The 24,995-nt window shown below is 40.4% G+C and overlaps 2 protein-coding genes across 6 annotated transcripts in view; one reads left to right on the top strand and one right to left on the bottom strand.

Moving 5' to 3' along the window:
• LOC139749061 (transmembrane protein 222) overlaps positions 1 to 606 on the bottom strand; it is a 40,421-nt gene extending 39,815 nt beyond the window's left edge. Inside the window, exon 1 of the mRNA XM_071662511.1 lies at positions 422 to 606. The gene's annotated coding sequence lies outside the window, so the exon portion shown is untranslated. The remainder of the gene's footprint in view (positions 1 to 421) is intronic.
• The window catches only part of dnc (phosphodiesterase dunce), a 1,419,595-nt gene that overhangs the window by 1,217,904 nt on the left and 176,696 nt on the right, over positions 1 to 24,995 (top strand). The gene's annotated exons all lie outside the window — the stretch shown is intronic.

Genomic DNA, 24,995 nt, shown 5'->3' with positions numbered 1-24,995 from the left:
CTAGTTTATATGGTTGTATGTTTATCATATGAATAATTGGTACAGAGAAGTTACTACAGGCAAAGTCGCCCAAGAGCTGACACGGGCACTAGGAAAGGGTTGCAATGTATGCTACCCCAGGGTGAAGAGGCTCTGGTTTCTCGTGACCAGAAACAAATGATAACCTTTAGTGAATTTAAGTTTATGTATTTTTTCCTATATTAGTTACTTTATTAGTATATTTAGATTTGACCCCCCCCCCCCCCCAGGCCCAAGCCTTAAGGATCTTGCCCTGGTATCCCTTTCCTCCCGGTAGGTCTACTTATGTCTATATAATCGAGGACATTATATACATCATGGAGCATCTCTGTGCACCTGATGATGATACAAGGGGCAGGAGAATGGCTTCGCATAGGGAGGTCGAATGAGCTCTTCTACTCACCTGGGTCAAGGGACGGGCGTGTCCAGACCCTCCTGAGGAGTGAAATACGGGCCTGAAGAAAGACCGACCGAAGAGTCTTGCTATCCCTAATTCACAGACTCTGGTAGCAGCAGCCTGTGCTAGCCAAGGATGTAGAGCGTGTTCCCTTCTACCGTCAGTCCTTCTTTGAGCTCTTCTCAGCTGAAATTCAAGATGCCACTATTCGAGAAGGACTGCCGATTGGACGTACAAGACGAGATTTAGGTGCAAACCTGAGGTTTCTTTATGATACCGATAATGATCATATGACACCAGATTTGACGAAGAACTTTTTGTACCAAAAGGACAACACACTGACATGCGTGGCAGGTATATCATGAAGCGCCTCTTTCCATATAATTATAGACAGGGCAGACGAAGGGCTCCAGTAAAAGGACCCACAAGGTCTATCGGGCACATAAATGGCTTCACGCCAAAGACCAAGTGACGCCTGGGGAGGCTGCGACCGCAGCAGCAGCATCTGCACTCCAGAGAGAGTGAGGCTAAAGTTTGGGGCTGCAACCTTGCCTATAGGTTTTGCTTTCTTGCTTGCAAGCTCTTTTTTCATCCTCTGTTTTTTTTTTTTTTTTTTTTTTTTCTCCCCAGAACCTTGACAGTACATGCTGTTGTCCCTGCTTCGCCTCTCCTGGACGCAGGATTATTCCTTCACCGTGGACTTCGTGACAGGAGAGTTCATCCGCCAGAACTGATATTAATAAGATGAGGAAAAGAAACCAACACGGATTCAAGGATGCTGAACCGGGAGGAGCCTTGAGTAGAACTCGTGTCCCCAAGTGGGCTCGAGACGTTTCGGAGGGTCTAGCACGCTGTCCGATACCGCTTAAATCAATCTTGAAGCAATCACTAACCATGGAGAGCGAGTTCCTTATGGCGGCGCCCGTGAGGGTAGATAGGGGCAGAGGGAAAGGGCCTCTTTTCAGAATCGGGTTGCTTGAGAGTGAAGACGAAAAATGGTAGATGCCACGTAAAACTATGACCATGAGATCGATAGCCAACAATTACCATGAGGGAAACTTGAAAAGAACTAGAGAAATGTATGGCTTTCACTGGGTGAAGCCATGAGTAGAAGAAAGACTAGAATGCGGCTCTCGGGTCGGTTTGCAGAAAGGGCCGATACAAGAAGAAATCGAAGAGCTGCAACAAGAGGACCGGCTCTCTTTCCCTTATTAAGGAAGAACAGGTTCTCATGTGTCACACCGAAGAGTTTACAAACAACTTACGAAGCAGTCGGTCGGGCTGGGTCTCAAGTGATAGATCAGCATCCTCATTGCCATTCACTACTACTACTCCCAGTTGGGCTGGAAGTTTCTGTCAGGCCTCCTGTTGCCAAAAGCCTCCCACCTCGTCAGCCAAAGAAATCTGTAAGAGCCAGCCGGCACGGTGTAGGCAGGTTTGATAGCTCAGATTGGTTAGGCTGCATGTTGTTACCATGAGACAAGAGAGGACACCACTGTGTATGTTCCTCCTGTCTCTGTCATAAGCCTTCACAGGCGCAAGAAGAGGTAATTGTGCGCCTGGAGCACTAGCAGCATAATTCTGGTGTTAGGAAAGTTAAGTAGCTACTGGCACACGAGGAGGCTCATGCAGACGCCCACTCAACCGCTGACTTGCGCGAACAAGCTCCTCGTCAGCAAACAACGACTGACTTCCCAAGCTCTTTCATCCACCACAGACTGCATACTTGCCCCTCTCACCAAAACTCTTGCATTCACCTCTCTAACAACCTCATCCATAAACAAATTAACTATAGAGACAACACGCACCCCTGCCGCAAACTGACATTCACTGGGAACCAATCACTTTACTCTCTTCCTATTCGTACACATGCCTTACATCCTTGGTAAAAACTTTTCACTGCTTCTACCAACTTACCTCCCACACCATATACTTTTAAGACCTTCCACAAAGCATCTATCAACTCCATCATATGCCTTCTCCAGATCGATAGATGCTTCATACAAATCCATCTGTTTTTCTAAGTATTTCTCACATACTTTCTTCAAAGCAAGCACCTGATCCACACATCCTCTACCACTTTTGAAATCACACTGCTCTTCCCCAATTTGATGCTCTGCACATGCCTTTACTCTCTCAGTCAATACCCTCCCATATAATTTCCCAGGAATACTCAACAAACTTCTGCCTCTGTAATTTGAACACTCAACTTTATCCCCTTCGCCTTTGTGATATATATATATATATATATATATATATATATATATATATATATATATATATATATATATATATATATATATATATATATATATTTGCTTTGTCGCTGTCTCCCTCGTTTGGGAGGTAGCGCAAGGAAACAGACGAAAGAAATGGCCCAACCCACCCCCATACACATGTATATACATACGTCGACACACGCAAATATACATACCTACACAGCTTTCCATGGTTTACCCCAGACGCTCCACACGCCCTGTCCCAGTCCACTGACAGAGCGTCAACCCCGGTACACCACATCGATCCAATTCACTCTATTCCTTGCCCTCCTTTCACCCTCCTGCATGTTCAGGCCCCAATCACACAAAATCTTTTTCACTCCATCTTTCCACCTCCAATTTGGTCTCCCACTTCTCGTTCCCTCCACCTCCTACACATATATCCTCTTGGTCAATCTTTCCTCACTCATTCTCTCCATGTGCCCAAACCATTTCAAAACACCCTCTTCTGCTCTCTCAACCACGCTCTTTTTATTTCCACACATCTCTCTTACCCTTACGTTACTTACTCGATCAAACCACCTCACACCACACATTGTCCTCAAACATCTCATTTCCAGCACATCCATCCTCCTGCGCACAACTCTATCCATAGCCCACGCCTCGCAACCATACAACATTGTTGGAACCACTATTCTTTCAAACATACCCATTTTTGCTTTCCGAGATAATGTTCTCGACTTCCACACATTCTTCAAGGCTCCCAGGATTTTCGCCCCCTCCCCCACTCTATGATCTACTTCCGCTTCCATGGTTCCATCCGCTGCCAGATCCACTCCCAGATATCTAAAACACTTTACTTCCTTCAGTTTTTCTCCATTCAAATTTACCTCCCAATTGACTTGATCCTCAACCCTACTGTACCTAATAACCTTGCTCTTATTCACATTTACTCTTAACTTTCTTCTTTCACACACTTTACCAAACTCAGTCACCAGCTTCTGCAGTTTCTCACATGAATCAGCCACCAGCGCTGTATCATCAGCGAACAACAACTGACTCACTTCCCAAGCTCTCTCATCCACAACAGACTGCATACTTGCCCCTCTTTCCAAAACTCTTGCATTCACCTCCGTAACAACCCCATCCATAAACAAATTAAACAACCATGGAGACATCACACACCCCTGCCGCAAACCTACATTCACTGAGAACCAATCACTTTCCGCTCTTCCTACACGTACACATGCCTTACATCCTCGATAAAAACTTTTCACTGCTTCTAACAACTTGCCTCCCACACCATATATTCTTAATACCTTCCACAGAGCATCTCTATCCACTCTATCATATGCCTTCTCCAGATCCATAAATGCTACATACAAATCCATTTGCTTTTCTAAGTATTTCTCACATACATTCTTCAAAGCAGACACCTGATCCACACATCTGAAACCACACTGCTCTTCCCCAATCTGATGCTCTGTACATGCCTTCACCCTCTCAATCAATACCCTCCCATATAATTTACCAGGAATACTCAACAAACTTATACCTCTGTAATTTCAGCATTTACTCTTATCCCCTTTGCCTTTGTAGAATGGCACTATGCACGCATTCCGCCAATCCTCAGGCACCTCACCATGAGTCATACATACATTAAATAACCTTACCAACCAGTCAATAATACAGTCACCCCCTTTTTTAATAAATTCCACTGCAATACCATCCAAACCTGCTGCCTTGCCGGCTTTCATCTTCCGCAAAGCTTTTAGTACCTCTTCTCTGTTTACCAAATCATTTTTCCTAACCCTCTCACTTTGTACACCACTTCGACCAAAACACCCTATATCTATCTATCTATCTATCTATCTATCTATCTATCTATCTATCTATATATATATATATATATATATATATATATATATATATATATATATATATATGGAAGCGGAAGTAAATCATAGGGTGGGGGAGGGGACGAAAATCCTGGGAGCCTTGAAGAATGTGTGGAAGTCGAGAACATTATCTACAAAAGCAAACATGGCTATGTTTGAAGGAATAGTGGTTCCAACAATGTTGTATGGTTGCGAGGCGTGGGCTATGGAAAGAGTTGTGCGCAGGAGGGTGGATGTGCTGGAAATGAGATGTTTGAGGACAATATGTGGTGTGAGGTGGTTTGATCGAGTAAGTAATGTAAGGGTAAGAGAGATGTGTGGAAATAAAAAGAGCGTGGTTGAGAGAGCGGAAGAGGGCATTTTGAAATGGTTTGGGCACATGGAGTGAATGAGTGTGGAAAGATTGACCAAGAGGATATATGTGTCGGAGGTGGAGGGAACGAGGAGAATTGGGAGACCAAATTGGAGGTGGAAAGATGGAGTGAAAAAGATTTTGAGTGATCGGGGCCTGAACATTGAGGAGGGTGAAAGGCGGGCAAGCTCTCTCATCCACCACAGACTGCATACTTGCCCCTCTCACCAAAACTCTTGCATTCACCTCTCTAACAACCTCATCCATAAACAAATTAAACAACTATGGAGACAACACGCACCCCTGCCGCAAACTGACATTCACTGGGAACCAATCGATTACTTTACTCACTTCCTATTCGTACACATGCCTTACGTCCTTGGTAAATACTTTTTACTGCTTCTACCAACTTACCACCCACACCATATACTTTTAAGACCTTCCACAAAGCATCTATCAACTCCATCATATGCCTTCTCCAGATCCATAGATGCTTCATACAAATCCATCTGTTTTTCTAAGTATTTCTCACATTCTTTCTTCAAAGCAAGCACCTGATCCACACATCCTCTACCACTTTTGAAATCACACTGCTCTTCCCCAATTTGATGCTCTGTACATGCCTTTACTCTCTCAATCAATACCCTCCCATATAATTTCCCAGGAATACTCAACAATGGCTATGTTTGAAGGAATAGTGGTTCCAACAATGTTGTATGGTTGCGAGGCGTGGGCTATGCATAGAGTTGTGCACAGGAGGGTGGATGTGCTAGAAAGGAGATGTTTGAGGACAATATGTGGTGTGAGGTGGTTTGATCGAGTAAGTAATGTAAAGGTAAGAGAGATGTGTGGAAATAAAAATAGCGTGGTTGAGAGAGCGGAAGAGGATGTTTTGAAATGGTTTGGGCACATGGAGAGAATGAGTGAGGAAAGATTGATCAAGAGGATATATGTGTCGGAGGTGGAGGGAACGAGGAGAAGTGGGAGACCAAATTGGAGGTGGAAAGATGGAGTGAAAAAGATTTTGAGTGATCGTGGCCTGAACATGCAGGAGGGTGAAAGGCGTGCAAGGAATAGAGTGAATTGGATCGATGTGGTATACCGGGGTCGACGTGCTGTCAATGGATTGAATCAGGGCATGTGAAGCGTCTGGGGTAAGCCATGAAAAGTTGTGTGGGGCCTGGATGTGGAAAGGGAGCTGTTGTTTCGGGCATTATTGCATGATAGCTAGAGACTGAGTGTGAACGAATGGGGCCATTGTTGTCTTTTCCTCGCGCTACCTCGCACACATGAGGGGGGAGGGGGATGTTATTCCATGTGTGGCGAGGTGGCGATGGGAATGAATAAAGACAGTGTGAATTGTGTGCATGTGTATATATGTATGTGTCTGTGTGTGTATATATATGTGTACATTGAGATGTATGGGTATGTATATTTGCGTGTGTGGACGTGTATGTATATACATGTGTATGTGGGTGGGTTGGGCCATTTCTCTCGTCTGTTTCCTTGCGCTACCTCGCAAACGCGGGAGACAGCGACAAAGCAAAATAATAATATATATATGTGTGTGTGTGTGTGTGTGTGTGTGTGTGTGTGTGTGTGTACATGAGTTATATCAAGTGTTAGAGAGTATAAGTGACTTAGTTTTGTGGTAAATACACGAAATTATGTCGAGACCAAGTGACCTATAAATTGCAGGCCAGGGTGGCAATGCCGAGGTATTGGCTGGTCGTGCTGAAGGCTTGTGAAGACGACCATGTCCAGGGTAAGGAGCCACAGTGTAATCATCCTCTTATTAAGGTACTAATTCTTCAGATATCTTGGACGTATTTTTGGGTTTGTGATCTCAAATATAATGTCATGTGTATGTGAGTTTTTAGGTAGTATATTCATCAGATTGCGTTCATATTTGTGTGCGTGTTTGTGTTCTTGTTTATCATTGTGTTTTTTACTGTGAATGATATTTGTGTTTGTTTACCTGTCAATATGCATGCATGTATTAATGTATACAGATGTGTTTGCGAGCGTCTGAAAATCCGTGTGGCACCAGAAACACGTATTAATGGTATATTAGGCGTAATTCGAAGCATACTCGCATCATTTTATGATATGTTTTGAAGCACTTTACAAAAGTACGGTAATTTTCATGTCTTGCTTCAAAACATTACTGACGGATACAAGATTGTGGGAGCGATTACGTCTCCATTCCCCTAGGGTAATGCATCTCACTGGCATGAATAACGCCGGTCCTACTGAGATTGAGATGAGGTCCTTTGTTATTTTCCTTTGGTAATTATATACCCGCCTCATATTTTATTCCCAAGACCGTCATGCCGACGCGCAAGGCTGTGGTGTAATCTGCAATAGTCACCTCGCTGGTCTACTTAATTCGACATAGACACATTAACAAATTGGGAGAGATGTGCTTAATTCGGGACTTTATTATTGTCCTGGCATTTATTCTGCATGGTTCCATTTACTAGCTTTATATTTTTCAGTCAATAGTTTTTCTCCAATATTGTTTATGCGTTTATGCAGGTTTGTCTCATTTCAAATCATAACGTGCTGAAAAGATATCCTGATGTAATTTTTTTTTCTGGTATGAAACACAGGAAAGATCCTAGTTTTCCAGGAGATATTCTTATTCACTTTGGCATGATTTTCTCTCAGACACTATCGTTAATCAAGGGGACGCCATCATTCTTGTATTAAATAACACACAAACTCTTGTATCTGAGAACATGATTAATCTCGTACGTCTCCCAGAGATACTGAACTCCTGGTTTGTGTGTTGGTCGCGCCCCGGGCCACTGTGACGTTGTGGTAAGCACGTCAAGCTCATCTTACTGGCTTATTATTCAGTACTGGTGGATGATTGTTTTCTCATGGCCCGTGTTATCATGCGCCCGCTACGAAGTAATTAGAGGGTATATTGCTTTATTACACCTGTCTGTCTGTGTTCCTCCCGAGTGAGGGTGTTATAATTTGTATAATCAACGCTCTCGCTTACGATTACGATTGTCAGTTGAATAAAATGGAACTTTACTGATTTGTGACATGGAAATCATAAACGGAGATATATAATGATTTTGTTTACGCGTTTACCCGTAATGAAATATTCTTACTATTCTTACTAGGATTCAGCTGAAATTTTGTTAAGTGCATCATATGTATATTAAACATGCATGTAAAGTTATAGTGGCATTAGAAAGGACTTGCAGAAACTTCCATGATACTTTTTCCTGCTATATTACGTTGCACAGTATCTATCTGTTTGGTGTAGTCAGTTCCTCTTACAGTTATTTATAGATTAAAATGAAACTTTTTATATATAATTCTGATGGCCACTGGTGAACTTGTCCAAAAATTGTCATGAGCTGCACATAAACACTTCCCACTCCTTTGTGTTAAATAAGAAATAAGATATTAGTGTTCTTTAAATAGACAGACTTGTAACTTCACTTGAATAACCGTACTCACTCACTACAATAAGTGTAGTCTGTGCACACACTGGAGGTACTCGTGTAGTTACGACATGCTCGTCTCCGTTTTAAACCTGACATAAGGAAAGTTTTGAGAGACTGGTGCCTTTCCTGTGTCTGTTATATTTCTCTCTCCTGCTTATCTTTCAGACTTGTTTACTGGTGCCCCGCGATAGGGAGATTGTGCCAGGAATGATGAATAAAAGACCTCATTCCCTCACATACATCCTTAAACTTTCGTGCGTAATGCACCGAAACTATGGCCCCATGTCCACAGCCAGGCCCCACAAACCTTTACGCGGTTTCTCCTCCTGCTTCATATGCCTTAGTTCAGTCCATGGACACCACGTCGTCACCTGTATACCACATATTTCCCATGCACTGTATCCCGTGCACGCCTTTTCACCATCCTCCATATTCTGGCTTCGCTCACTCAAAATCTTTTTTCGCTCTATCCTTACATCTTCACTTTGATCTCCCTTCTCTTGTCCTCTCCACTTTTGCCACATATAACCTGTATGTCAACCTTTCCTCGCTTATTCTCTCTACATATCCAAAGTCTTTCAGCACACCCTCTTCAGCACTCTCAACCACACTCCTCTAGTACCACACCTCTTTCTTACCGTATCAACGCTTCTCACACCACAAGTTGTCCTGAAACATTTCATTTCCTAACATCCACCCTCTTTCGTGTGTTCTCATACAGCATTGTTGGCGCTACCAATGACTATACAAACGATGATGGGAAAGTGACTGCTGCAACTAATAGAAAAATGGATAACCAAAGTACGTATTGGCAACTGTGGCCACCTCTCCTGCCCACTATGGTCGTTACGCATATCCTTATTCTTCTTGGGCAACAAGTATTAATCATTAATACACATTAACGGCAGTATATTGTTTCACTCATCCTGGTGTTAGGTAGGTGCGAAGTTTCTCCTTGATATCTTCTCCCAGTACATATATGGTCAATGACAGGAATACAGGCTTTTATAGTTCCCATCATTCAGTTGACGAATTGGAAATCTAACTTATTTGCTTTTCTTCCAGTCTGCTTTATCATTTATCTGTTAGCAATATATGCACTTTTTTTTAACCTTGTTATGTAACATTTTGATCACTACTGTCTTTTCTGCGTGTATTATTCTGTATGTTGTTGATCAGTCATATGATTATGATTATTTATCCCTCATCCGCAATCTCTGTATTGGATGTTTTTCTATGTCTTCTCCTAATTTCATTTCTCTCCAAATTTTTCCCAATTATTTGATATATCATGAATAATGAAATCAACAAGTCACACATTGTACTGCAATTAACAGCATGTTAAGCACACAGACCTTACCAATCACCACTACATAAATAGGATTTCAATAACCACCTGCATACCACATGAATTATGGATAACAGAGATTGGCTTTGATGTATGATACAGCATTACAGTAAGCACTGCAGGCATATACCTACACTGTAAAATTCAAAAGCATGCACTTACTGAACGCCCAACAAACCAGGAAGCGTCGTGTTTCAGTTTGGAGGATGTCTGTCCAGTCACGTAATTTGATAAAAAATGATGACTGCAGACCCTGTAGCTACGGTGCAACTTTTCTGCTCTCGCATTCATAATATAAGGCACACAGACAGCATACTGCCACACGAATCACCTGCAGAAACAATTACAGCAATCGGGAATTCTTCCCAATTAAGAGGTTAACAAATATGAATAAACGAAAATTCCCATGGTATCACATATTCACAGCTACCGGTTAGGCCTATTCTAGATTGTTACTCCTGGGTTATTGGTCAATAAGCGTACGTTAAGAGCAAACAATAACACTTACCGATCGTTTTCTTTCATATATTGAGTGTGTGTGTGTGTGTGTGTTCTGCTCACAACACAGCAGTGAGAACGTCCGACCATGTTTTCTTGCTTTCAGATTGAGGTGTACATGAGAAAAAGCCATTTCGTCTCACATTATTTTTGAAAAATATACAACTGTAGTCCCTTTTTGCGGATCAGTTCATTGGTATATATCCTGAATGAAATGTATATATGTATGTACATGATGGTGTTTTACAAGTTATAAAGTTATTTTTTTGGGTTACAGAGTAAAATTATGAAAGACGAGTTTGTATACGTGCAGACGAAAACTTAGGCGCCAGCCAACGCCACCTACATTCATTACGCAGCAATATCGTACTCTGAGGTTCCAGTTAGCATTAAAGGTCCTTTATAGCTTTCCTATCATCTGTTTTTAGGCATTGGGAGCTACTATACCTTCAAGGATACCTATTTTCACCTTCCCAAAGGTCGCTTCGCTTTCCACACTTTGCTCGGTGTTCCCAGAACATTCACCCACTCACCCACCTTATGACTCATCTCCACTTCCTAGGTTCCATTCGCTGTCCCAGGTATCTAAAACACCCCACTTTCTCCTTTTTTTCCAACTGAAACTCGCACTTCAGGTAACCTGTCTCTTTGTACTGCTAAACCTGAATAACCATGCTTTTATCCACATTTACTCTCACGTTTCTCGTTTCATACACTCTCCCAAACTCTGACACAAACTTCTGCAGATTCCCATGCGAATTTGTCTCGCTCTCTTATCTTTTTCGATTACTTCTGATAGATATTCCCCTGGACACTCTGCATGTCAGTGCTGAGTGTGGTAGTAGAGTGCGGTATGTCTGTTCATAGTGCCCACACCACACCAGCTTTATCACTTTCCATTCCTCCCAGTAACCTTGGTAACGTGATTACTTGTGTCATTACTGTGTTCGTAGTTATGTCGCTCCTTGTTGTCTGAGCATCACCTTGAGGGGTATCGTCTCTGCTGCTTGTAATCTGTCATGGTCCAGGTGTCTGGTCCTTTCTTAAGGACAGGGACGGTGTAACCTGATATATGGTTATCTTTGCATCGAGAGGAATATGAGGAACTATGAGGATCAGATACAGGGCTCATGAGTCTTGACTTTACTTAGAAATTCTTTGTTATTATTCAGTGCATCTGAAACGAGGTTCATGGCACGATCTAGGGTGAACCTAAAACAAAGTTCGAAGCAAGGTTCTTTAGTGAATCTGAAGGTTCATGGTGGGATCTTGGGTGAACCTGAAGTAAAGTTCGCAGCAAGGTTCATTAGTGAACCTGAAGTAAGGTTCATAATGGGATCTTGGATAAACCTTAAGCAAAATTATTAGCTGGGTCCAGCAGTGAACCCGAAGCACGGATTGCACCTGGGTTAAAGACTCGTCGTTGTTGGAATGTTGACGGTGCGAACCCGACCCTGTCAGGCCGGGTTTCACAGTTGGACATTGGCAAAAAAAAAAAAAAAGATGGCTAACGTCAGAATTTACTACTACAAGAATATATAACCTCGTAAAAACAACAAAGTTCAGTTTCTCTTAATTTCACAACTGCATGTGATGCTGTAATCATACATATGGGTTCGCCAACAATGAACTGTACAAATAAGAGATACGTTATTGTAAGGTCTTGCTATTGGTTCATCCTCCGTATCGAAGCACCAGTCAACACGCGGTGGGCGGGCTAGTTCAGGCGTCATCAATATTTTACTGATGGAAGATTGTCTTATTTACCTGAGTCCTGGAGAACTGTCGTTTGTTAATTGTGCTCTTTAGTTTATCTCATTTATGAGTAAAAAAAAAAGTTTTACCCACTATCGTGTAATTGTACCTTGACGATAAGAGGTAATTAAAGCAGTCGTTGTCGCCCAGCAAATGTAAACAAAGCATTGTGGCCGATGATTGGTGCAGATCAAGTCTCTCTCCCATAATGCCACACCGGTGCCGCCTGCCGGTACTCCAGACAGAAGTTTGTGGAACCTCATTTACCATAAGGTTAACGTCAGCTGGACGAGCGGATCGCGGTGTGTGTTGATATCTGTGTTTGTCGAGAAGTATATTCAAACTGGGCTGCTGTGGGAAATACCTGATCGTGTGGAAGTGTGCAGAGAATATGTACTAACAACAGTCTAAGTGAGAGTAATGTTTGTGCTGGCATTACATCTGCCAGTACCAGGACTCGTGTTCGTTGCAGGATGTAGCAGGTCAGTGGTGTGTGGACACGTTGGGTTCGAAATATCTACGTAAATGTCATGCAAATGTACACTGTGGTAAATATTTAGATAAGTTCTGAGTTTCTATGGTGTGAGGAATATTACTATAATTATCAGTGCTCGTTCATACGTGCCACACGGAATTTGACGAATATGTTACGATTTCTAAGTAAGAATTGTTTACGTTCGGTCGTATAATGGAATGTTACCCGTGTCTTTGCCTTGTACCACCACATCCAAATGGTATTTAAGGGTTATATGTGTATGGGATTATCTAGTTTCATAATTTTGAAGGTGCCTATTTCAGCAAGTAGGTTAACATTAACGCCATTATTATAACTTAGTTTCCTTATAAAGTTTCACAGGTTTTTCTTGAACTTTTACAATACAAATAACCAAGAAATTGTATATTTTTCTTGATTCTGATATATTTTTCTCTCATTTTTCAGGTATGTTTTGTGTACAATATTTTCGTGTGAGGGTCGTCCGTCTTCGTAATACTCGAACATTTTTGTTGATTCATCATGCTAGAATTTCGCCCACGTCCAGGTGAGATCCTTGACGTATTCTGGGAAACGTTTATTTTTTTCCGCTTATCCATGAAGGACTTTTCATTTGATTATATTTTTACTTGATTTTAGTCTTTCGGTGTTGATTTCCTCCACTAGTCTTTCTGTAGCTGGTTGTCTGGTCATTTGGGTATTTACGCTAATTTTTTTCTAAAAAATTTCTGATCGATCCAGACTTGCTCCATTCAGATTTGGCTTTCAAAGTCATGTAGGACGTCATTATTTTACGTAGTGCATAAGTTGACAGGAAACGTTACCATTTTCTAATACATAGATTTATGTAACGACCAAAGAAAAATAATGGTTATCCATGAACGCATTATATTCATGGTTATTCACAGATAATGTAACCTAATAACGTGCGGTGCCCACTATCTATCGTGGTCTCTCATCTTCACACCAAAATACAATTAGTAGAAGATTTTCACTAGGTGTGATATTTGTCTTGTTTGTGATTTAGGCGTAAAAACTCCATTTACACCAGAAATTGTCCTGTCCATTGATGTAAGAGCTTGGAAGCCTTTTTCGTTCTGAAAGTAACAGTAAGCGCAATAAGATATAGCAAACCATTGAACACAACACATCAGTTTTCATGTACAGTAACAAAATCCTGCTTTGCTGTTCCATTACCTCCTCGCTGCCACAACACTCGGTGACTGCATGAGGGAAGCGCCACAGGGCTGCTTCAGTTGTCATAAAGCGCAGGACGTATTAAGTATTTGAGTCGCGTTGTTTCTTTATTTTTCATTTTTGATGTCTGTTAAAATTGTATGTAGGAACTTCGTTTATGCTATTTTTTTTTTTTTTTTAACTATTATTGTCATCGTTATTTCTGGGAGAAACAACGCAGTATTATAATCCGGAGCAGTTCGTCTTGTTTAAATACGGAAATGTAAAAAAAAAAGTGTACAAGAATTTTGAGTTTGACACGGTGGGGTGGTTAGGCTTTAGAGAGAGGGAAATACTGGATTACAAATATATAAACTGACACACCACCGTCTTACCTTAACCTAACGTAACTCGAAACGTAATCAATCCCAGCCTAACTTAACCGTAACATTACGAAGCCTAACGACCCATAACAAGACCAAACACAATTTGGTCAACGTTACGAAGCCTAACGTTCTTTAACTTAGCCAAGCGTTACCTAAAGATTACCACTAGTAAGAAAATTAACGATTATAAAACCTAACCAAACCTATTGTAACAATTTCCTACCCATAACGAAGGAATTACTAAGAAACTTACCTTATTGTGAATGAGAATTATGAAACATGGAGGAGGAATTGATTGAATCGGTAACTCGTCTTGAAAATGATCTGATACAAAGACTGCCAGATATCCGACTGCGGGTTTTCCATAGACAGGACATCCGCCCGATGGTTTACATTATACTACTGTTATTTTCATTTCTGCCATATATTTTTTCTTTTAACCTCGGAAAAGTCCTTGTGATGGTATATTGTTTATATAGCCGCCATGATATCCAGCTAGATGTAACAGTTTTTACTATTATCTAGTGTTTACATAAATTTTTGTGGTGTCTTGGATGGTTAAAGGTTCATTGTAGAATGGATCTCTCGTTCTCTAAATGACGACAGAGGACCATACTCTCAAAAGGTTTAGCATAACATCTCGTAGAGATTTAGATGTGAAGGGTAGTTGGTTGTTTGGGTATTAGGATGATACTAGTAGTCGTCCTAGAGGTAATCTGCCACTTGACTCTTATATATAGTGCAAGACGAGGATTGCGTAATGTAGCAGGTGGTACCATCCTCCCCTGGTCAGGGCTACGGCAAGTTCACGTTGGGTAACTCGGATCATAATGTTCCTTGTTCATCGTAAATGGAATTAGTATATTATCTCTGCTCATCCTTAACATATCTGTATTTCAGAAGTTAGATTTACAAAGCAGGACGTAATAGGCATAAGTGTTATTAAGTTCTGTATTGTTGGTTTCCATGACTGACTCTCATAAATATTATTTTCTCCTGATGCTCTTCCGATAGGCGTTTATGTATTCGGTCCATTAACAAATAGTGAAGATTTTCCGAGTTCGGTCATCGCTGCCGGGCAGTTGTTACAGTAAATGAACGAAATTTTCGTTGCAGGTTTCCTTGGCGATTTTTTTTTCTTGGATAAGTTTAGTTTTATCGTCTGATACACTTGGATCAGTGTTTCTCAAGCTTTCATGACTCTCGCCTGTTGGCTTTCACGAAATACTCGCTCACCCCCGCCCCCATTTCTTTTGAAGAATTTGACATTTTGTGTTGTGTTTTAGTATTGAAGATCAGCTAGTTCGTTATTTATGTAGCCTTGTATCTCGTGAGCATGGGTGAAGACAAGATAGAAATGATGTCAAAACATAACATGTATCAAGTGTATAAGTATTCATTTTGGCCAACACTTAGGTGAGCCAAAGCCAAATTACACCCAATATCATAGAAACCAATAACACGTTAAATCTTGTAAACCCATTAGAACAAACAAATCATATGCAAACGAATTAAAACTGTCGAATCTAATATTCAACTATTACCATACTGGAATTAAAGGATGATTTGAATCTTGTGCATTCAGCGAGGTGGATGCTGCTGCCATTCTTTCAGAAATTATAGGTTTCCGGGATAAAAGAGTACTACGCCAGTAGTTTTCTAGGATTCGTTAGATTACGCTGTTTTGTGTCCAGTACAATGAGAGTTGAAAAGCCAACTTGGCAGAGATAAATGAAAGAGAAAATCCTGAAACGAAGTGCTCCCTCGCCAAGTTTTGGGTAGACTGAGAGTTATTTGACCCAGAGCTCTTCCATACTCATGGTTTCAAACTTATCATTTGCACCCGCGTCGCGCATAAATTCGATGGCTGCTTCTTGCACAGGATTCGTTAACTACCCCACATCAATGTTAAATGGATACCACGCCAATTTCCAACACAAAGATATGGAAAATGGCGCATAGATTCCTCGGCAACGGAATCCAGATGAGATAGATTTTTTCTTTGTGTCCAGACCATACTGATCATGATCTTTCCTGTCAGTATGGAGTTCCTTGAGATGAGACTATGAAAATGTTCTGCCGTTTCCAAAACAGAGTTTTCTCCTCCTTGAGACCTCTGATGACATCATAATGTACAATGATTACATCTTAATGCACAATGATTGCCTTTCTTGTAATTGTAAATTGAGTTTGTTGATAGTCTCGGAAATATGCACAAGGTACGCTAGTGAAAAGTAAATATTTTCGCTTGTAAATGCGTCATACAGATCTTGTTTCTGGCTTTATTGGGAAGAGTTGCTCTTCATATTTGCCACGTTCATAGAGCCGACTCGACACTATTCCTTTTCAAGGCCAGCGGGCTTCCATGTGGAAGCAGGAGAATTTTATGATCAACTAAATCTGTGCAGAGAGCTGCAAAGAGGCCAGAATATAAAGATCTTCACAAAATAATCAACTTCTATTAACCAATTCAATGAATTGCGTAGGTCATCTTGAAAGATGAATTACATGTTTTCTTAAAGGGTTTTACCAGCAAGTGCTCATCTGTGGATGAGGCAAGAGTCCCAGTTATGGCTCCATTCTTTTCTTTGACCAATTCTATGAATCCCCAACGAGAGACAAGGATTGTTAGGGCACAGTCATTGGACACACCGAAATACGTTTCCCATGGAAGATAATTTTCTTGGGGAACTTTCAAAGATACTAGAAGCTTTTCACGTGGTCTCCAGTGCTTTCCAGAGAAAGATTCTTTCACAACTCCTTCATCCTCTAATGTAGGATAACCTTGCAGTTGAAAGCTTTGGTCAGCATTAGTGGTTTTGTTGTACTGTTCCAAAGCGCTGGGATTATCATTTGTATAATTTGTACTTTGTCATCTAGAAGTTCAACGCGACGCTTCAGTGTTACCAGAAAGTGACATCTTGGATAACTTTTTGTGGATCTGCGCCAAGCACAATATTTGTAGGTCTCTAGCGTGATTTCATTAATCTCTTCAATAGTGAGCCGACTTTGCTTTGGCAATAAGCAGTGACAACTCGTAAGATAAGCGCTTCCACCACTTTGAACGATTCCTGATGAAAAGCTCCCGTGGTGTCCACAGTCATGTTTCAATTCTGTCTGGCTCTAAAGAACTTCTTTAGCTGGCCTTTGGTTGCTTTGTGGTTTGAATTTCGCGGTAATGGCTTTAATATTGTTGTCAGGAATATGTGTGAGGAATTGATAACCAATGCTCGAGACAACCTGGGCTAGTTAAAGGGATTTTTAAGTAGGAGAAATTTGACATCGTTAAACGTAATAGTTGGGAATAAGTGGTCTTCTGTGAGGAAGGATAAGTGTATGACTTGACTGGGTCAAAGTGGCTGGGTCTACTTTGTATGTGCTGTGCAATGATCTGAGTGTTGGGGATGTGGTTGATAAATACCCTTCCAATGTTTCTAAAATGTTGAGTGTCTTGAGGGTTTTGATGTTAAGTGCTATTTTTTAGCCTTTTGACGTCTGTTTTGGGTGTACTTTTGAATTAATGGATTTGCTTCTAAAAGTCTTGAGATTGTTTTTTCTCTGCTGTGGTGATTACTGAATTCTTAGGCTCTGTCTGAGGCTGTTGATTATGTGGTTGCTCTGAGGCTGTTCATTATGTGGCTGCTTAGGGTAGTGAGATCCCAGTGTGTTAGGCCTAATCGGTGTCAGTTTTGGTCAAATCATCGACGGTAGCACCAGAGAAGACTTGGTTTTGGTAGAAGGGAAGGAGTAGTATCATGGGGAGAGTGTGATTTAGAGACTGTTGACAGCTGCATATGATTTGCTGTTGTATGTGCCCTATCTCTGTGTCTGTGAATGTGACGGATTGATAATGGCAATTTTTCGCGTATGTGTGATTAGTGAGTTTCTGAAAGTGTCCCAATGGGACTTCTTGTAATGATAATGAGTTTATTAGATGAGAGTTGAAGGTAGAAGGGAATGTAATTGGAACCCCATAGAGACCTGGGAGATAGAAATTGAAGGTAATTGCTGCCCCTCTGCTGAAGACAATGTCTGGTCTGCTTTTACGTGTTCAAGGAGAGTAGCGGTCAGGCGGTGGTTATTGTAGTAGCCGAACACGTTGGATTGCAATATATTAGGTATTTTATTTTTGGAAAAAATCAAATGATTTAAGTTTGCCTAGATAAGCCAATTTCATTCGATTGTGATTATTTTTGACGAGTTGTCTGGTCATGGGTCGAGGACGGTCTGGGGTTTGACGGGGAAGTGTCTTCGTCGAGGTATTGAATTTCAATGTTGGAAAGTGTATTGATGGAGAAGTTGTCGGATGAGTTAACGGTCTGATTCTGGAGGTCCTCCATGAAGACCAGGTTCAGTGTGGGGGAGAAAGGAGGAGAGGAATTGATAAGTGGGGACCTGGAGTAAGTGGGAGTGATGGTTTGGGAGGTGATGGGAGTCGTGGTAAAGAATGTAGAATTTTAGGGAAATTGAGGAAAGCTTTGTAGTAGTACTGGTGGTGGCCTGGGACGTTGGATTTGTGGTAGAGCTTAGAGAAGCGGGATGTCAGGATGATTGGTAAGATTTTTAGTGGGGAGTGAGTGGTTGTTGGGAAGGGAAGCAACAAGTTCAGGAGTCTTTAAAGTTGGTAAGGTGTTGTGTGTTGTAAGTAAAAAAAAAAAAAAAAAAAAAAAACTAAAATCGTAACCTCTTTGCTCAGGAAAATGGATTTAAAAAAACCTACATGCATTTTGTTTGAAGCGTGAGGAAGCCATTGAAATTTGTTTGGAGTTTCTTGAGACTATGAAAAGGTCCAGACGTTTCCGAAGCAGTTTTCTTGAAACTTTTGATTGCATAATACGCTATGATAATTGCGTTTCTAACTTGTAGATTGAGGTTGTTGATACCCAGAAATGTGCACAAGGTACGCTCGTGAAAACTAAAACTTTTCTCCTGTAAATGCGTCTTACAGTTCTACTTGTTTATGGCTTTATTGAAAAGAATTGCTCTCTATCTTGCGTTCATAGAGCCGACCCTGCATATATCATTTTGAAGGTCAGAGGACATCCATGTGGAAACGGGAGAGCTTTGTGATGAGGTCCTACATCTGTGCAGAGATGCAAAGAATATAAAGAGCTCTTTACAAAATAAACAACTTTTATTGCCAAATTCAACAAATTGTGTAGGTCATTAGGAAGTTGAATTACTTATGTTTTCTGTAGAGTCTTGGCAGCAAGTGCTCATCTGTGGATGATGCAAGAGTCCCAGTTACGGATCCATTCATTTCTTTGAACAATTCTATGAATCCGAGCGAGACATAAGCATCGTTAGTGCACAGTCATTGGAGACTCCGACAATCGTTTCCCATGAAATGTAATTCTCTTGAAAAAAAGACTTGCATTGATACCGGAAGCTTTTCATGTGGTCTCCAGTGCTTTCGAGAAAATCACTTCGTATTTCGCAACTCCATCCTCTAATCGAGGATAAACAAGCAGTTGAAAGCTTTGATCAACATCAGTGGTTTCATCGTACTGTGTTCCAAAACAGTGGGATTATCTGTATCAGGATTCGTTTTGTAATGTCTAAAAGTTCATCAACGCAACCAAAAAGTGAAATCTTGGGTAACTTTTTGTGGCTCTGCGCCGCTAAGCACAATATTTGCATGACTCTACAAGAATGATTTCAAGTCTTCAATAAAGTAAGCCTTCTTTGCTTTGGCAATAAGCATTGACAACTCATCAGATGGTTCCACCACTTTGAACGACTCCTGGTGAATAGCTCCTGTGGTGTCCAACGTCATATGTTTCGACTCTTTTAATTAAAATGTCTGGCTGCGAAGAACTTTTTTACCTTAAGTCTGGGTGCGACAGACTTCTTTAGCTTGCCTTTAGTAGTCTTGTGGTTTGAAGAGGGCGGTAATACATTTAATGGTGTTATCAGGAATGTCAGAAATTGAAAACTAATGTCCGGGATACCTGGGGCAACTTAAAGGGATTTTAGGAGAAATTAGACACCGTTGAACGTAATAGTTACCAGTAAGTAGTCTTATGTGAGGGAATACAAGTGTATGATTTGATCTGGGTAAAAGTGACTGAGTCTACTTTGTAATTACTGTGCAACGATTTGAGTGTTCTTATAAGGTAAGGGATTTGGCGATACGGTTGCAAAATACACGCCCAGTGTCTCTGATAGAACTTGACAATTACTCGAGGGTTTTGATGTCATATGCTATGTTTGGGATACGTTACTCTATATGTTTCGACTTGTACATTTACTTACGTTTTATTTATATGCCATCGACTTTTACATATACATATGTTTTATATACGTCATCGACTTGTACATCTACTTACGTTCTACTTATATGCCATCGACAGGTTAGGTTACCTAAGGCTTGAAATGATAGTCATAGAAAATGGTAAAAATTAGTCCTTGTAGAAAATGGTAAACATTTTAGGGGTTACATACATGTTATGAATTTTTTAGGGTTTAAAAAGTTGGGATACGTTTCTCTCTCTCTCTCTCTCTCTCTCTCTCTCTCTCTCTCTCTCTCTCTCTCTCTCTCTCTCTCTCTCTATATATATATATATATATATATATATATATATTGACTTTTACATTTATTTACGTTTGATTTATTTGCCATCGACTTGTACATTTACTTACGTTTTATCTATAAACAATCGTCTCGTAAATTTACTTAGGTTTTTTTTTTATATGCCATCGAATTATACATTCACTTACGTTTTATTTTTATACCATCGACTTGTACATTTACTATGTTTGATTTATTTGCCATCGACAGGTTAGGATATGTTAGGCTTGAAATAATAATCACATAAAATGGTAGAAATTATTCATTGTTACACCTAAAAAGTTTACCATTTTCTACAAACACGTTATGAATTATCTAGTGTTTAAGAAGTTGGAATACGTTACTCTATACATATGTCTTGTACATACGTTTTATTTACATGCCATCGACAGGTTAGGTTACGTTAGGTTTGAACTGATAATCACAGAAAATGGTAGAAAATAGTAATTGTTGAAAAGGTTAAACTTTTTAGGGGTAAGAAACATGTGAATTTTTTAGGGTTTAAGAAGTTGGGATACGCTACTCTATATATATAGACTTGTACATTCACTTTCGTTTTTATAAGCCATCGACTTGTAAATTTCCATAAGTTTTATTTATATGCCATCGAATTATACATTCACTTACGTTTTATTTTTATACCAGCGACTCGTACATTTACTTACATTTTATTCATGTGCGATCGATAGTCCAGGTGACGTTAGGCTTGAAATCATAATCACAGAAAATGGTAAGTTATTCAGTGTAGAAAATGGTAAACTTTTAAGGGTTAACAAACACATGTTAGGAGTTTTTTAGTGTTTAAGAAGTTTGGATACGTTACTCTCTCTCTATATATATATATCGACTTTTACATTTACTTACCTTTTATTAATATACCGTCGACATGTACATTTACTTAAAATCTATTTATAAGCCATCGACCTGTACATTTACATACGATTTATTTATATGACAGCGAATTGTAATTTTTGTTACATTTTATTTATATGCCATCGACAGGTTTGGTTACGTTAAGCTTAAAATGATAATCACAGAAAATGGTAAGAATTAGTCATTGTAGAAAATGGTAAAATTTTTAGGGGTAAGAAACAAATGTTAGGAATTCTTTAGGGTTTAAGAAGTTGGGATACGTCACTCTACATACATTGCCTTGTACATTTACTTACGTTTTATTTATATGCCATCGACTCGTACATTTACTTACATTTTATATATAAGCCATTGACTTGTATAACTAGATGGCATATAAATAAACAGTAAGTAAATGTACATTTTCTTACGTTTTATTTATATGCCAGCGACTCGTACATATACTTACGTTTTATTTATATGCCATCGATTTGTACATTTACTTTCGTTTTATTTGTATGCCATCGACTTGTATATTTACGTACGTTTCATTTATATGCCAGCGACTCTACATTTACTTACGTTTTATTCATATGACATCGACTTGTACATTTACTTTCGTTTTATTTATATGCCATCGACATGTACATTTACTTACTATTTATTTATAAGCAATCGTCTTCTACATTTACTTACGTTATATTTATATGCCATCAACTTATACATGTACTTACGGTTTATCTATATGCCATCGAATTATATATTGCTTTCTATTTATAAGCCATCGACTTGTACGAATTGCTGGCATATAAAACGTAAGAAAATGTACATTTACTTACGTTTAATTTACGTGCCATTGACGGGTTAGGTTACGTTAATCTTGAAATGATAATCGCAGAAAATGGTAAAAATTAGTCATTGTTAACCCAAAAAAAGTTTACCATTTTCTACAAACACGTTATGAATTTTTGGGTAGTTTAAGAAGTTGGAATACGTTACTCTATATATATCGACTTGTACATTTTCTTTCGTTTTATTTATATACCATTCACTTGTACATTGTTTACGTTTGACGTATAAGCGATCGACTTGTACATTTATGTTTTATTTATATGCCATTAGATTATATATTTACTTACGTTTCATTTTTATGCCAGCGACTCGTATATTTACTTACATTTTATTTATATGCCAACCACATTTTAGGTTACGTTAAGCTTGAAATGATAAGAATAGAAAATGGTAAAAATTGGTCTTTGTTACCCCTAAAAATTTTACCATTTTCTACAAACACATATTGGATTTTTTAGGTGTAAGAAGTTGGGATACGTTACTCTGCATATATCGACTTTTACAATTACATATCTTTTATATATATGCCATCGACTTGTATATATACTTGTTTTATTTATATGCAATCGACTTACACAATTACTTACGTTTTATTTATTTGCCAGCGACTCGAACATTACGTTTTATTTATATGTCATCGACTTGTACATTTATTTACGTTTTATTTATATGCCATCGACAGGTTAGGTTACGTTAGGCTTGACATGATAATCACAGAAAATGGTAAAAATTAGTCATTGCAGAAAATGGGGAACTTGTTAGGGATAAGAAACACGTTATGAATTTTTTAGGGTTTGTGTTGGGATACGTTAATCTATATATACCGACTTGTACAATTACTTATGTTTTATATGTATGCCATCGACTTGTACTTATACTTACGTTTTATATATATGCCATCGACTTAAACATTTACGTACGTTTCATTTATATGCCAGCAAATCGTACATTTGCCTTTTATTTATTACCCATCAACTTGTACAAGTCGATGACATAAAGATAAAACGTAAGTGAATGTACAAGTCGATAACATACATAAAACGTAAGTAAATGTACATGCCATCGACTTGTACAATTACTTGTCGATCGATAATGGTTCACTGATGTTCACCACCACCACCATGTGTGAGGAAGGGATGGTCGGCCGCGCGTCATCGAAAGCGAGAGTGAGGAAGAGGAGGAGGTGGCTGGCTGGCTGGCTCGGTTTGTGTGTGGTATGCGCCTGGGGCGGTTGGGTTAGGTTAGGCACGAAAACCATAAGAGTCTTGTCATACTTGTACGAAATGCCTGTGGAGTTCCTTGGTCGTAGGTGCTTGGTTCTCCTTTTTGTTGTTGGTTTGTTAGGTCTCCCTGTACCGTCGTCTAAGTTTCTGCCTCGGCAAGTACATGCATCCTGTCGCTCGGCCATGCGCGTGCGAATCGTAGTATTAGTGTTCGACCCCAATGCCGCCGCCGCAGCAACATCATCAGCGGCAGCTGCATTAGTAGTATCCTTCTTCAATTCCATTAGACCGAGTCTAATGATATCCTTGGTCTGTCTTTTCGAAGACATTCTTATCCGTATGGAACCGTTATGGCCCCCGCTGCGGCACGGGGGAGACGACGCCTTGCCGTGTATGGCTTTTTCCTATTGTGAGTGTTGCCTACCTTCCCCCGACGCTTCAATGCAGCACATTTCCTGAGAATTCCACAAGATGGGATTTTCTCCTTGTTTTAAAAAGGTGCAGGATGTTGTGGTGGCACCCGCTCCAGCCAATTGTTATGATGATAATTAGACGGTGATGATTAGACCAGAGCTGCTGCCTCGGCAAGTACATGCATCATGTCGCTTGACCGTGCGCGTGCGACTCGTAGGTCTTAGTGTTCTACACCAATACCCCAGCAGCAGCAAAGGGAGGAAATTGGGTAGAGTTGAGAGCTACAGTTGCTACTTTATCCCATCCCAAATACGGATCAACCAAAACCTGATGTGTTGTATCGAACTGTTTGCATACGACTTGCGTATCAGCCTGGGTGCCGTGAGTGGCAGAGCAGTCTCCTCACTGCGATCCACTAAGGTTTAACCCGGAAAAAGGTTAGGGGATTTGTCACGCCAATCGATTGCAAAAGCCCCTGCATAGTAGACATATGGATTAAGATGAGTTCTGTATTTCGCCACCGTAACTGGATCTCCTCCTCGCTCTCACTTTCAGTGCCGGCGTAGGAGGAGGCTGGCTGGGTGTGTGTGGTACGGAATGTGAGAGCGCGCGGGCGGTGGGGGAAAGGGAGGCGCTTGGGTGGGGGGCGGGGGGTTTGCAGCCCTCCTCCTCCTCCTCCGCCGCCACCGGCCTGCTCCCTCGCTCGCGTACGACAATGTTATTAAAACAACCGCCAATCTAGTGAGTGATGTCAGATTCCACGGATGCAATGTGGGACGATCGACAATGGTTCACTTATGTTCACCACCACCACCGTGTGTAAGGAAGGGAGGGAGGTGGGTCGGCCGAGCGTCATCGAAAGCGAGAGTGAGGAGGTGGCATGCTGGCTGGTTGGCTCGGTGTGTGTTTGGTATGCGCCCGTACATTTACCTAAGTTTTATTTATATGCCATCGACATGTGTATTTCGCCACCGTAAGTAATCGTACAAGTCAATAGCATTGTACGTATGTAAATGTACAACTAAGCTAACGTAAGTGGACCCCCTACGCCGGCATTGAGAGTGAGGAGGGGGTGG

Source organism: Panulirus ornatus, chromosome 6, assembly GCF_036320965.1.
Source record: "Panulirus ornatus isolate Po-2019 chromosome 6, ASM3632096v1, whole genome shotgun sequence".
NCBI classification, from domain to species: Eukaryota; Metazoa; Arthropoda; class Malacostraca; order Decapoda; family Palinuridae; genus Panulirus; species Panulirus ornatus.
Note: the sequence above shows the minus strand (reverse complement) of the source record. Positions and strands in the feature narration are given on the sequence as shown.